Source organism: Felis catus, chromosome A1 (genome assembly GCF_018350175.1).
Source record: "Felis catus isolate Fca126 chromosome A1, F.catus_Fca126_mat1.0, whole genome shotgun sequence".
Lineage (NCBI taxonomy): Eukaryota > Metazoa > Chordata > Mammalia > Carnivora > Felidae > Felis > Felis catus.
In genome coordinates this window covers 222,930,746-222,947,056 of record NC_058368.1, presented here as the reverse complement: position 1 = coordinate 222,947,056, position 16,311 = coordinate 222,930,746, and the positions used below count along the sequence as shown (strand labels likewise).

Sequence of the window (16,311 nt, the reverse complement as noted above, 5' to 3'; positions counted from 1 at the left end):
GTTAAATGTCTGATTCTTGATTTCTGCTCAGGTCATTATCTCATGGTTTGTGGGATCTAACCCCACTTGGGGCTCTGCACTGTCAGTGTGGAGCCTCTTTGAGATTCTCTTCCTCCCTTTTTCTCTGCCCCTCCCCCACGCGTAGGTGCTCTTGCTCCCTCAAAACAAATAAACATTAAAAAAAATCACATATAAAGCACCATGAAAACCTGATGGCCGTATTGTAGAACAGACATTCTCAGTATTTGAGTTATCACTTGATTCTGCATCTTAATTGCAATATGAAATCAAAGTTCAGAAGGGAGTAATAGGTCATTCATAAATCAACCACAAATGTTATCATCATTCCTGGTTGACAGATGACAAGAGCTTAAGAAAAGAAGCACATGGTCATATTTAGATGTTGTGGTGATTGTGATTGTCCTGTAGCCAGAGAATGACTACCAACATTTAAGAAAGGTGAAACAGCAGTATATGGAATTATGAACAATGTCCATAGGTTCACAGTAGTGGTGCTAAATATAAAAGGTGGTAGGTAGGGCCAAAGGACAGGTGCTTACTATATAGATTGGCCTTGAGTTAATTCTATAAAATATCAACTTAGAGACATAGCAGTTAAGTTAGGAGATGTGCATAGAGGCCATATTGTGCGTTTATAAATCTGCCTTATAAGAATTCCCTCTCATATTCCACAAACTTTATTCAGGTGACTATTCATTATTTGTGCATACCAATTATCACATACTGTAATTAGGAAACCACTTGCAAACACAGCTGTGCTTTCCAAACGATCCACTTTTCAGTATGATTTTCTTCCTATCCCTTTGTTGTTCTTATTTCTTTAAAACCCCTTTTAGTCACAGATCTATTAAGAATTTGATGAAAGGTATGTAAACTCTAGACAGAAAACAATGTATAAAGAAACAAAAGATTGTGCACATGCTTTTGAAATAGAATTCTAGTCTTTTATTGAAGGAAAGCAGAAGTAACAATGTGAAGCAGATAATCATGGATCCAGAATTACAAAGAAACTAATAATTCAAAATACCAGACTACCTCAACCATGGCACATCTGTGTGAACAAAACTCTATGCGGAACACTCCTATATCCCTGATGGTCAAGAGCAAAGGGCTGGTGTCAGAAGGACCCAAAACCAATCTAGGTTTAACTTCCTCATCACTAAAATGGAGATAATAAAATTGTATTTTTCTAAATATTAAATGCAATTATGTATTCCAATCCCTTAGTAACTGGCTTAGAGAGGGCATATAGTAATTTACATGCATAAAGTGAAAATATCCAGCATTTGGGAATTTTTCTTGAATTAAGGAAATACCACATGGTGGGTTAACCAAACTAACTCTACACCTGGAAGCTCAGCTCTTTTTCTTGAGCGCACTTCAGCCCCTGACATCTTTCCTGCTTTCTCCTTATTTCCTCGTCCAGTGGAGCCCTGCCCATCACAGCCCATGCCTTCACCTCAGTGTCTTCCCAAACATCCAGCCTAACAATTTATTCACATAACATACTAGTTCATGCTAATGAGTTGACTCAAGATGTTCCTTCCTCACCTCTCACCAAACCTCTGTTCTGATGCTTCTTTGTGTGTTTTAGGAGACACAGTCTATTAAACGCACGCTTCTCCAGTTTTATTCAACTCAGTTAATGTTTACTAATCTGTCCTATGCTAAGTAATGAGCAAATGTTTACCCGCAGGGAGGCAGAAAGGTGGAATATGAATTCAAAAAGTTAAGGGTACTCTCTTCAATACAGTCAGTTAAAGACAGTTGTGAAGATAGCAGATTCTGTAAGAAGGAACTGGCATACCGTCAGAGGTGGGTCAAAGGTACGTTTTTTGGGAAAAGGAAAATTCTAGTAGTTGAAGTCACAGTATGTAGGCTTTATGACTTCACAATAATAGCTAGAGGCTGGTAGATAATTAGTAAAAGGAACAAATAATTTTAATTAAAATCAAAAGTAAAATATTTAGAAAAAAATGAGAAAATTTGCAATGAACTCAAACAGATATTATACTTCAAAAGATTCATTTATTTTTATTGACTAGATAATTCTTACACTTTATCTTCTGAAAAAGTATAATTATTTATCTATAAACATACACCAAATACTTTCTCTTTGGTTTAAGTAAATTAAACTATAAAAATGCGTGATCACTCGGGCTCCTGGGTGGCTCAGTCAGTTGAGCGTCCGACTTCAGCTCAGGTCACGATCTCATAATTCATGGGTTCAAGACCGTGTCAGGCTCTGTGCTGACAGCTCAAAGCCTGGAGCCTGCTTCAGATTCTGTGTCTCCCTCTCTCTCTGTCCTTCCCTTGCTCGTTCTCTCTCTCTCTCTCAAAAATAAAATAAAAATATTTAAATGTGTGGTCACTGAATGATAAAATGTATATGAGGTTATTTTTTTTTTCAAGTTAAAACTTTTGGTGAGATTTTAAATATTGAACTGATAGATTCCATTCTGACTGTATGAAGGTTATTTCTTCAATGAGACATGTTTCAAATAGATGACACCATTAAGTAATAAAAAGGGATAAGTAGTTGACTGTAAGTAACATAAATAATGTCATTCATCAACAAATGTACAAGAAACATGGAAGTACGCAATCGTGTTCTTCCTTATAAACTGCCAGCCTGATTCTACTCCCAGAAGATAGAAGATGCTTACAAATCTACTGGTTACATGACGAAAGAACAGCGTTCATCCGAGAGATTTGAGCACAAACTCTCTTTGCCATGAACTCTAACGTCCAAAGAAGTGGCAGCAGAAGCGATGAAAATGTTGAGGGCCACTTTTCGAGCACTGTAGTCCCTGATGTTCTTTTTTATAATTGCTTCTTTTTGAAACATAAAACACACATCTCAACATTGGCAACTACAAATCTGAGTTTTTATCTGTGCAAACTAAACACACATGAGCATCAATCCCAGTGACCTTTTGCAGGTAGAGACCCCGGGCCAATTGTTTGGCCTCTTATGATGATATTTTACTTGTCTGCGCTTAAGAATGTAAGTGGAAGCACATGTTGACCTTCATATAATCACATGGTATCTTTGTTTTAGCTACCATTTTATTTTATTTTTAAATAGCGATGTGCTTTAATTCAGAGTAACAGATGAAGAGATATGTCACTATTTACAATTGAAAATTATTTCCTGTTTCTGTGTATAACTGTTAAAGTGCTCTTATAAAGTATTCAGAATCTCCATTAGAAATGAAATTATAGAGCAGTTATAACATTCAGGCAGTTAAATAATTATCAAAAGAGAAAGAAAAAAAGGTCTCGTAGGTAAGCGTACTAACTAATCTAAATTGGATTCTCAGTTTTACATCACAGAAGCTGAGCTGTGAATGTAGGTAAGTGAATCATGTTAACCAAACTTCTAAAACATTGATTTATACACCAGAATGTTTTGTTTTATAACTGTGAATACGGGGTGTATATTTCTAGGTACCAAAATGAGTCAATTTGTTTTCTATAACACTATCATCTCAAATCTGAGATATCAGAAAACAAACAAACAGACTTAGAATTATAAGTAGTTATGTATGTGTGAAGTCAGGACAAAGATAGTTTAACAGTTTTACCTGCTATTTGAGCCCATCTATGGTAAAGCTAGAAGAAGTTTTAAGGGTAACGCTAATCAGAAACAGCAGCTGAATAAATACTTAAAATATATTTTTTTTTAATTTTTTTTAATTAAAATTTTTTTCAACGTTTATTTATTTTTGGGACAGAGAGAGACAGAGCATGAACGGGGGAGGGGCAGAGAGAGAGGGAGACACAGAATCGGAAACAGGCTCCAGGCTCTGAGCCATCAGCCCAGAGCCCAACGCGGGGCTCGAACTCACGGACCGCGAGATCGTGACCTGGCTGAAGTCGGACGCTTAACCGACTGCGCCACCCAGGCGCCCCTTTTTTTAATTTTTAAATGTGTATTTACTTTTGAAAAGGAGAGAAAGAGTGCATGCATGAGCAGGAGAGGGGCAGAGGGAGGGAGACACAGTATCTGAAACAGTCTTCAGGCTCTGAGCTGTCAGCAAAGAGCCCGACGCGGGACTGGTCCTCAAGAACTGCGAGATCATGACCTGAGCCAAAATTGAACGCTTAACCGACTGAGCCACCCAGACATCCCAATACTTAAAAGATCTTACAACCCACTTCCAATATGTGTTATTATTCAACAAAATCTTCTATTATTAGAACACTTCCATATAACAAACATATTTTCATTACAGACTAAATTTTTATTAATTACACCACAATTGTTGCTGCTTTTCCCTACGGGTATACGTTAAATCTCTCAGAAGACTGAAGAAGAAACTTAAGTGTAATCACAAATGTGAATCACTTTATGTTTTTTTTTTTTTTATGCTTCAGAAGCTTTTCATAAGTGGTTAATCTTAGCTACTCTGTGTTAAATGCTTTTATTTTTAGTTTCTGATATAATTTTTTTGTTGTCTTAAGTTTTGTTTTTTTTAATGTTTATTTATTTATTTTGAGAGAAAGAGAGAGGAGAGCAGGTCAGGGACACAGAGAGAGTTAGAGAATCCCAAGCAGCTTCTGCACTGTCATCTCAGAGCCAGACACAGGACTCAATCTCATGAACCATGAGATCTTGACCTGAGCCTAAACCAATAGGAGGATGCTTTCCTGACAGCCACCCAGGCATCCCTTTAGGTTTATTTAAATTTGAATTAGTTAACCTATAGTGTCTGTCTAGAGTCGTATAAAAATCATGCCAGTTTGATTTTATCCACAGTTCTTCTGGAAAGTAATAATCATATGTATATCATAAGGTAATTTTGAGGAGTAGATAAGTTTACAAACACCAGTAACTTACTGAGTGCACTCAATATTAGCCATATGTAATATGTAGTCATATTAATGAGCAAAGACTTATATAGTCTATTATATGCTGCCATGTAGAAATTTATACAATTTATTTGATTTCTTTATATGATCATATGAAGAATCCTTATTAGACTAAGAAAGATTGATAGAAACAAATGAACAAAATCTAGTACTGGGAAAGTACAGCAGAGGCGTCATAGTTTTATCTCATATAAATTATGTGAAATAGTATTTATTGAAATTTACAGAATAGAAATATATTAGTACTCACATTTCGAGAAAAGGGAAGGGTAAATATTAAATATTTTCATCCAGTAAACATGTATTATGTGACTTTCACACAATTATGAAAAATAACCATAACCTTGAAAATCATATGAGGTAGATTTTGAGTATCAATATGTATAAATTATGTACTCACATTCATTTCATCTAAAAACAGAAAAAATGTTTGATTGTTTATCCAAGTGAATAATTTTTCAAAATTATGAAACAGCTATTAACTATTTTATAACTTACAGTGCAGAGTTTGTGGTTCTACTCCATTACACATTCAACAGGCAGAGTTTGAATCCTACTCCACAGGCAATTCAAACATTAATTTAAAATGGACATAAGCCAGGACACCTGGGTGGCTCTGTCACATAGCGTTCAATTTGGCTCAAGTCATGGTCTCACGGTTGATGAGCTTGAGCCCCGAGTCAGGCGCTGTGCTGACAGCTCAGAGCCTGGAGCCTACTTTGGATTCTGTGTCTCCCTCTCTCTCTGCTTCTTCCCCACTCAGGCTCGGTCTCTCTCTTTCTTGCAAAAATAAATAAACATTAAATAATAATAATAATCTAAAAATAAATGATAAATAAAATGGACATGTGCCTTGCTGAAAATCATGTTTCTCAAAAAATTTTGATGAGAGATGTCCTGGTATAAGTTATAGAAGGCAAGTGGAATATGAACATTCTTCCAAAATGTAAGCTCTTTATGAAGGACCCTTGCTGGTTGGAAACGGGAGATGGAAAAGAAAGAAAGAAAGAAAGAAAGAAAGAAAGAAAGAAAGAAAGAAAGAAAGAAAGAAAGAAAGAAAGAAAGAAAGATGTAGATGAAGAAGAAAATTATAAATATATCCAATGTGTTGAAAATTTTTCCTTTTTAAAGGATATTAACCTCTATATTAAAGTCTATCTTGATTCTTTAAATTCAAATATTATCTTGATATTTAAATGCTTAAATGTTATATTTTATAATATATTTTCCAGAATAACTTGTAAGACTCAAAATGTAACTGAGATTTAACATAGAATCAATGTAAAGATACAATTAGAGTTTAATTGGCAAAGAAAATCAGTGTAAAATCTCTTCTTCCAGCTCTCTTTTCTCCTTTTTGTTTTTTTTTTCTTTTTAATATAAGTTGCAATAATGTGTAAATCTGAAAACGACTTAGATGAAATTCACTTGATGAACATAAATAATCATATCCCCCCTCTTTACACTGGATAGATCTATGTTTAAATCTGACCTAAAGTCATGGAAATTTGGACTAATACTAAAAGTCTAATTAAGCACCTGGGGCCCCTGGGTGACTCAATTGGTTAAGCCTCTGAATCTTGACTTTGGTCTGGGTCATGACCTCATGGTTCGTGAGTTTGAGCCCTATTTTGGGCTCTGTGCTGAAGGTGTGGAACTTGCTTTGATTCCCTCTCCCTCCCTCTCTCTTTGCCTGTCCCCTGCTTGCTCTCTCTCTCTCAAAATAAATAAATAAACTTCAGAGAAAAAAAAAAAGCATTATCTTATAAGATGATAAAATTTGAGAGATCCTACTGGCTGTCACATAAGGCTTCCCTAAAGTGTGCTAGGGATTTTAGCTGTCACATGCAACACAAATGATTCAGTGATTCACAAGTACCTACAATTTTTTTTTAATTTTTTACTGTGTATTTATTTTTGAGAGACAGAGAGACAGAGCACGAGTGGGGAAGGAACAGAGAGAAAGGGAAACACAGAATCTGAAGCAGGCTCCAGGCTCTGAGCTGTCAGCACAGAGCTCGATTTAGGCCTGAAACTCACGGGCCCTGTGATCATGACCTGAGCCAAAGTTGGCGATTAACCGAAGAAGCCACCCAGGCGCCCCGCAAGTACCTACAATTTTAAGGATGGTACTGTAAAATATAAATACGATAACCAATTTAATAATAAATTATGTATTCATATTTCAATTTTCAAAGGTATTTATGTTTAATTACATCCTGGGGAATGAAAATTGATATAAACTTTTGCACACAAACACACCCACTCACACTAACCCACTGTTTTTCCTGAAATGATGAATATGCTCATGATGATAAGTAGTCTTATTTAGTTAGAATAAAGTAACTTATTTATTATTAAATTAATTAAGCTGTGTATGCCACAAAGCCTTTCAAATATTGTTTCTATATCTTGTTTGTGTGTGTGTGTGTGTGTGTGTGTGTGTGTGTGGTTTGTTTTAGTCCCACATGGTTTTGCATCCAAAAAGACATTTTCAAGAACAAAGTTGCATGCAATACAAATAAATTCCGAATCTACGTGATAGGAAATCTCACCCTTGGCAAGAGTTTCCAACATGATCAAGGGTTTAGAGTCCTTAAAGGGTATTCAGGGCACATCAGGAGGTGGGGATGAGGCAGAAGGTATCTAACACTTGCAAACTGTGTTACCCTATGTCCTCGTTTGATTTGAGTGGAACACAATCTGCTTTCGATTTTGTTTGTTTTTGTTTTCAATATATTAACACAAGATTAGATCTGTATTTAGAGTTCTCTTTCTAAAATAGCAAGTATGTCACATAAAACAATAGAATATGACTGAAAGCATTGAGTGTTCTAATAGATCAGCATTTTTAAACCTTTCTATTAATATAAAAGAGCAGGATTGAAAGAGACATGCGCACTTACCAAAGAAGCCAGGCAGTTGTACAGAATGTGTGTGATGAACTGTACTTTATGCAAAATAAACTAGTATACTACTTTTTATTTCATACCTTGTATACTAACATTTCATCTTTTCATAAGAAATTTAACTATTCAAGAAGGAGTTCCTCATAATGCAAGGCAGTTTTAGATCAGATGCCATTCATTAGTCAGTCACCAAAATTGTAGAAGGTGTAGTTTTATCTACTATTTATGAAATTTTCCAGTATCTATACCTGTTACTTATTATTCGAATAGAGTTATCATTGTAAACCTTATCTATCAAACAAACACAGATGAATGATGGTATAGCCAGAAACAGTCAAATCTCAAGACTCTGACATTTAAAGATGTCATAAAACACAAATTAAGAGTTCATTGGGAAAGAGATCTGCATCTGGTGACAAGCCCAAACAATTAATGAAACAATCTGACTTCTCTACGTGTATATATTTCAAGCACACCCACATACAAAATTACATTATTAAAAAATTTTTTTCTGTTTATTTATTATTGAGAGGCAGAGAGAGATAGAGCATGAGCAGGGGAGGGGCAGAGAGAGGAGGAGATACAGAATCCGAAGCAGGCTCCAGGCTCCAAGCTGTCCGCACAGAGCCCGATGTGGGGCTCGAACTCACAAACTGTGAGATGATGACCTGAGACGAAGTCAGACGCTCAACTGACTGAGCCACCCAGGTGCCCCCCAAATTATATTTAAAAATAGGTTTTTAAATAGTTTCTTAAAATATGGAAACCTAGCCATATATTCATTGAGAACTCTTTTCTGAGCTTTCACCTTCTTAAAAGAAAATTTAGAAAAACACTTAACAAAAGCCAGCCAAATGTCAATGCACCTTTGCTGGTTCTAGGATATTTGAAATGTGTGCCTATGAGAAAGAGTTCCAAAATTCCTTAGAGAAAATAGGAGATAGACAATAATTTGTTTTAAAGAGAGATTTTTAAAACAAAGAAGAGAATTGCTAAGTCAACGCTCTGAATACATCAGGATAGCTATAACGTTTTTTAAGAGAAACAATATGACAACAATTTTGACATTTCTATAACATTTTTATATAACGAAATAATACAAAAAATTTACCTTATAAGTCACTTCATGACTGTTTGGTGATATATTTTCTTATATACTACTGTGATTGTGTCCTGAAAGAAAAAAAAATGAAAAACTATTCAATATTCATATCCTATAAGTCATGCATAGTTATAATACAAAGCATAATTATTACACATTTTTCCATACCAATCAAGAATCCAACTCATGAAAACATCATGGGGAAAGATGCACTTTTTGAAAAGATAAATATTGAGGGGCTTAAATTGCCAGATTTTTAAAATTAAATTAATTAATTAATTAATTAATTTACTCTTTTAGGGCATAGCCTTTTGAGACAGAGATCCCTATTAGAATCTCAACTCTGTAAAATATTATTTTTTTTAATTTTTTAAAGTTTATTTATTTTTGAGAGAGAGAGTCAGAGCATGAGGGTGGATGGGCAGAAAGAGAGAGAGAGAGAGAGAGGCCCAGAATCTGAAGCAGTCTCAGGCTTTGAGCTGTCAGCACAGAGTCTAATGCTGTGGTCAAACTCATGAACTATGAGATCATGACCTGAGCCAAAGTTGGACACTTAACTGAATGAGCCAACCAGGGCTCCCTCAACTCTCTAAAACATTTTTTTTTAATTTAAAAAAATAGGACACTGGGTGGCTGAGTTGATTAAGCCTCCTCCTTTGGCTCAGGTCATAATCTCAAGGGTCATGAGTGCAAGCCCCCCATCTGGCTCTGTGCTGACAGTGTAGAGCCCACTTCAGATGCTCTGTCCCCTTCTCTCTCTGCCTGTCCCCTGCTCGCTCTCTCTCTCTCTCTCTCTCTCAAAAAATAAACAAATAAACATTTTTTTCTTATAGTTAGCTAAAATTGCCTTAACAAAGTAGGTAAGTGACAATGTGGTTTGCTGTGATCTCTACTTTCTAAAATTGATCAAAATGACATTTAGAAAATCAAACAGAATCCTCAAATACTTTAGGAATAAGTTAACAGGAATAGATTATTCATTCACCAGTGATTTACTGAGTACCTATTAGGTACCAAACTCTATTATTCATATTGGGGAGACAGCAGGGAACCAAGGAGCCAGTCATCTGCCCTCATGGAGAGTAAAATATATGCAGAACTAAGTAAATATGTATTGTATGTTAGATCATCAAAAGTGCTAAAAAAGAAAAGACTGGAAGGGATTATGAATTATTTGTATCAAGATCTATGGATCTATCAAAGCAAAAAGTCCCAAAGTCCTTTAGAATATGTACTGCTTAGAGGCTTCACTCTCCCTAGGCGAACTACTCGAATATTCTCATGATTATACTTTGGAACTCCGATCTTTTCAATACGGCTTCTCTTAAAATTAGAGTAAGTGGAACCCAATGAGATTGATTTCTAAGTTTGGTTTTAGGAACTAGTTATGATACAATGTTCAGGTGCCTTGTTACCAGGGACTAGAATCACTCATTAACAGTGCAGGATGTATGGAGACACCGTAACTCATGCGTGCATGATTTGTGTTCAGGATCAACAAGAATTTCCAAGGAACAGTTTTTAAGAATTGCATTAGAGTATTCTACTAGAGGGAAACTCATATGTGGGCACAAAGGGACCTATTTATGTCGAACTTACATGTTTTGCTAAAGTTAACATAGCCCTATTGGAAATGAGGCCCAAAGCATATGACTGATCAGTTCATCTCAGCTCCATTGCTAGCAAAGAAAAAGCAGCTCTCTCTTTCATGTGTATGGCCTAATGCAAATACTGGCTCTAATTGTCACACTGCCCCCAGCCCCCCCCTCCCCCCAATTTAACTGCTTAAAATCTGGCAAAACAGTATGGATTTATAAATGTTTTTAGCATATTGCAAACTACTGCATCAACCAGGAGATTTCACCAATGAATAAAACCCCATCTTCTGTGCCACATACATTTATTCACATTTAAGGGAAAATGTCATTTAAATACCTTTTGGAAAGGAGTTATTATATTTTCCCCCTATTAAAATATATTTCACTTTCTAATTAAATCATACTGTCTTGTCTCTGTTTCAGCTATTTCTATGTACCTAATATATTAAATGCAACAGTTCTTTTAAGTGACAATTTCAGTAAGGATTCATTTGCATTTCTTAGCTCTCCCTACTCCTTTGATACAATTTTGTCAAATTCTATTGTTTTAGAGAAGTTTCGGGTTCACAGCAACACCAAAGGGAAGGTGGAGATTTCCCATATATCACGTATCCACACACATTCATAGCCCCGTTATCGACATCTCCCACCAAAGTGGTACATTTGTTGAAATTTATGAACCTACATTGGCACATTACAATCACTCAAAGCCCATAATTTACATACAGCTCACCCTTGGCATTCTATATTCTATGGGTTTGGACTACTGTTTGACATGCATCCATCATGACCATACCATAGCCCCAACTAATTCATTTTCCTTCTTGTGAAAGCCAGCTAACCCAGACCTGGACCCCTGATTTAGAGAAACTATGAGATAACAAATAGATGTTTTAACACACTTTGTTCGTGGTAATTTGCTCATGGCAATAGAAAACTGATAAAACTACCCTCAAAGTGATATTAGGAATCAGTACATTTCTAATCCAGCTTTTTGACTTATATTGTTAAATGTAAATGCATTTATTTCAACAACTCCAAAAGATTTTATCCCATCTGGATTATCCTTTTGAGGATGTTAATAATTAACAATAGAACACTGTTTTCAATTTAAGATATTTTTAAATGTGCTCTTCACATTTAAAATAGGAAAAACATTTTTTTTTTCAGAAAAACAAAATGAGTTGAACAAATAGAGCATTCTCTATATAAAAATAAGGGCAATTTACTTAGAAATGCCTTTATAGTCCATAAGCATTGATCATTATAATTCATCCTTTACTTTAATGTAGAAATGAACTATATTCCATAAATAGAGTTTTCTAAAGAAAAACAGTCATATTCTGTGCTCTTGGGTTTGTACCTCCCAACATGACAATGATAAAACACAACATTTTGAACGAATCACATTGGAAAGTCATCAGCAATCTGAGTCCACTACATAATATAATTAGGAGTGCAATGTATAAATAATCCTTTGCTCCTTGATACAAGGTGCTGCTCGTTCATTAGTATAAGGGTCATTTGTAAGCCAATTTTGTTACTACCCTGAAACGACATTGTTGTTAAATTGTGATAAAGGGGAAACCATAAATTGGAAAAGAATTTTAATGGTCATTATCTTCATTAGCTAATGAGATGTGCTAATTATGTTCTTAAATGACAATGATTTAGTAACCCTGGCAAAGAGGGCTCACGGAGCAATAACTAAAGCAGTCCCCTTCAATGTGTTTTCACAATGTTGGAAGGAACATAATAACTAAGAGCCATAATTATGTTATGTATAATATTATTCATTAAAATGTCTATCTAAGTTATGTTAGATTTTATGTTGTTTTTCCCTATGATATATTCGCATAATATCTAAGGTACTAAAAATGTGACAGAAAAAATTGCACTAAAGCTGTACTTCTGAAAGTGTGGTTCTTAGACCCCTGGTGATCCCTGAGACCCCATCAGATGTGTGAGGTTTAAACTATTTCCATAGTAATTAAATGTTATATATACTGTTTTTACTGTGTTGATGATGGGAAAAAAATTATAGGTAAAAATGCTGTATCCTAAACATAAATCAAGAAAATGCCTCTCAACTGTACTAAAACTTGTGACATTCTTTAACTCTATGTAGTTGCATGAAAAACAGAAAAAAAAGTTAGAAGAGAAAAAGAAGAAGGAAAAAAGAGAGGGCAAATGGCAGGTAGAGAAGGAAAAAAAATGTTTAGTTTCTCTTTAAAAAAGAATATATATATATATTATATATATATAAATGGAATATATAATATATATATATATATATATATATATATATATAAATGTGTGCCCTTGTGTGTGTGTGTATGTATATATAATTTTTATATTCTATGTGAAGAAATAGTAAACACACATGAAATACTTGTGCTGTGGTTTGAAGTATAATGATCATCCATAGGAAAGTGTAAGTGTGGTTGCTTGAGTTTTTAGTTGTGAGCTAAACTAGGTGTTTTTAGTTTGTTTTCTGTTTTTGTTTGTTTGTTTTTTCATGGAATACCATTTTTGCTTGACATAGTAACAGCCAAATGTAGCTACTTAGATTTGGTCATTTCTAGACATTTCCTTGAATGTAAACAAAGGGAGCTGCTACCTCAAAGAAAAGAAGTAATAATGTTTTTGGCCAGGATTCATTATTTTAAGCAACAATGAAAATTTTGGAAAGCTTGTGTGTATTTCCATGATTTTGACACGATGCCAAATCTTAAAGACTTCTCTGAGAAGATTATTCATAATATTGGCAAATTTGCATTTTTTAATAATGAAATTTGTCAATATTTGAAAGTTCTGTATATCTCATCAAAGCAATATTTCTCAAATGGCCAAAGCATAATGTTATAAAACCATCCACAGGTGAAGTATTTTTGAATTGTTGAGTTTTGGTGTAATATCAAAAAAGTCACAATTACCTGAAACAAAACAAAACAAAACATTAAAATGCTGCCTTTCTCAATCACATATCTAAGTGAGGTCAAGTTTTTCTTTTGTTTGCCTTGTTTTTGTTTTGTCTTGTTTTATCCTACACTTCGACTAAGCAGCATATCATAATAGATTGAGTGAGGAAGCAGATAAAATAATCCATTTGCCTTGTATTAAGCTAAACATTAAATTTAAAAAGAAGTAAAATGATGCTAGATTTATCGTTAATTTAAAAAAACAATTTTTAAAAATATCTCAGTTTTTTTATTCCTAAAATATCAAATATTTACTTATATAAGTCATATAAACAAAATTGGGACTTCAATTTTAAGACTTTAAGGGGTATTGCCTTGTGGTAATTGACAGTGAGTAGATATGTTTATCACTTGATGAAAAAGTATGAAAGAGGAAAATAACATAGTTATGAATGTGATTTTAATCTACCTGAACATTAAATTAAATGAGTTCAATTGTGAAAGGCATCAGTCATTAGACGTACAGTACATATTTTACAATATGAAAGAAACTGCATTTGCCTCTCTGCTGGAACTTGATATCACTTGGATAGTACAAACAAGATTTTGATTTCATACGTCCCTTCAAAGCTAACTGCAAAAATCCTGCTTCAATGGCAGGATTAGCCCAACCTACAATATTTTAAATGAAATTGAAATCGTTTAAGGTAAATAAAGGAAAAAAAAAACAATAGTTTAAAATTAATGCTTAAAATCATTACAAAAACTTTGGAATAAATTGAATAAGAGGGCAATATTAATTACATTACATAAGCTATTTCATCCAAACAATACTGTTGTTAGTACTGCATAAGCAATATCAGTGATCTTATTTGTGAGATCTAGAAACATATATGTAATTATTTCTAAAACTAGGAAAATATTTTCACCAAATTTTTTACGTTAATATTTAATGTTAAATGAAATGCAAGTAAGTAGGAAAAGTAGTGAGAAAAAGATATTGTCCTCAAGTATTCTTCAAGTATTTGATTTTTAATGTAATTCAACTGGGAATTAATTTTTATGTTTTACCACAAAAGCTACAATGGCTGCTCTATTGGCGATATGTACTAAGCATAATTGCATACAGAAATAGAATTCTTTTTCCAAAATGTGGCCAGCTGGATTCCCACACAAAGCAATTCAAATGCTGGGGAGAATATTAGCATAAAATAGAAAATGAACCCATGAGCTGATACCAAGTTATGAAATACTCAGACTAGAGGGTGAACCACATAGGAATCCAGGAGGCATTTGCTGATCCCAGTATAACAGCACATTAATATGTGTGAACACATGCCGATTAAGTCTCATGAGGAGAAACCCAATAAGAAACAAATAGATAACAAAACAATAACATAAATCATACACACACACACACACACACACACACACACACACACACACATCAGAAAACCTGAGATATAAAGGTTGCAATTTCAGAATAATGTTGAATTAGAAATATGACGACTTGGGGCACCTGGGTGGCTCAGTCAGTTAAGCAGCTGACTTCAGCTCAGGTCATGATCTCATGGTTCGTGGGTTCGAGCCCCCCCCGTCAGGCTCTATGCTAATAGGTCGGAGCATGGAGACTGCTTCAGATTCTGTGTCTTCCTCTCCCTCTGCCCCTCCCCTGTTGGTGCTCTGTCTCTCTCTGTCTCTCAAAAATAAATGAAAATGTTTAAAAAAAAAAAGAAATCTAATGACTCCTGGGGAACCTGGGTGGCTCAGTGGGTTAAACATCTGACTCTTGATTTCAGCTCAAGTTATGATCTCATGATTCGTGAGGGGGTGGGGCTCTGCACTGAAAGTGAGGAGCCTGCTTGGGATTCTCTCTCTCCCTCTCTCTGTGCCCCTCCCCCGCACGCATGAACTCTCTCTGTCTTAAAATAAATAAAACTTAAAAAAAAAGAAGAAATATAAGAACTCCTGCTCCTAAAACACTGCCAGGAAATAGAGGAAAAAAAGACAATTTCTAATGAGAATTTATAACAATAAATATGTCCAAATTTACAATATTAGCTGTGATCTTTTTGTCAAATCCAATATCAAATATTGTACATAATTTATCATCAAACAAGTAGAAGTAATTATTTAGCTAAATTTCAAAAATTATCATATAGGATTTAAAAAGTTAGTTGAAAACTGTTTAGAAGAATCACTTAGGGGTGCCTGGGTGGCTCAGTCTTTTAAGCATCCAACTTTGTCTCAGGTCATGATTTTGGGGGTCATGGGTTCAAGCCCTTCATCAAGCTGTCTACTGTCAGCACAGAGTCTGCTTGAAATTTTCTGTCTCCCTCTCTCTCTCTCTGCCTCTCTCCTGCTCATGCATGTGGGCGTATGCACTCGCACTTTCTTTCTTTCAAAAATAAGCAAACATTAAAAAAAAAAAGAAGAGTCACTTAAGACTGAGAAAAGATCAAACATAAAGCAAATATTGACCAAAAATAACCTGATGTGTTGCTATATTTATACCACAGAGAGTTTTTAGGACAAAAGAAGAAAGGTTTTCTTGATGTTAACCAAATTTAGCCATGATGTTTCGAGTAACAAGAAAGAAAAATGACAGAATTAAATTTGTACTTCCCTATATATAAGGTTTTCTATCTCCCCATCCTTGAAAAAAGAAAAGATTGAGTTTTGTAAAGATATCTCTCCCCAAAATTCAGCAATAGCTTCAACAAAATCCAAAATCACTTCAGCAATTTGACAAGCCACTTTTGAAATGTGTACAGGTATGCAAGGATTCAAATATAGTCAAAACACATCTCAACAAGAGTGTTAAGTAGGTCAAATTTCTTCTAGACAACAAAGATAATTTTAGCATTACAATAGTTATTTCAACG

The 16,311-nt window shown here is 34.6% G+C and overlaps 1 protein-coding gene across 8 annotated transcripts in view; it reads right to left on the bottom strand.

Annotated features, from left to right (window-relative positions):
• The window catches only part of CDH18 (cadherin 18), a 1,009,468-nt gene that overhangs the window by 714,992 nt on the left and 278,165 nt on the right, over positions 1-16,311 (bottom strand). For all 8 annotated transcript variants that reach the window (XM_045038559.1, XM_045038553.1, XM_045038573.1 and 5 more), the window contains one exon: positions 8,917-8,978. The gene's annotated coding sequence lies outside the window, so the exon portion shown is untranslated. The remainder of the gene's footprint in view (positions 1-8,916; positions 8,979-16,311) is intronic.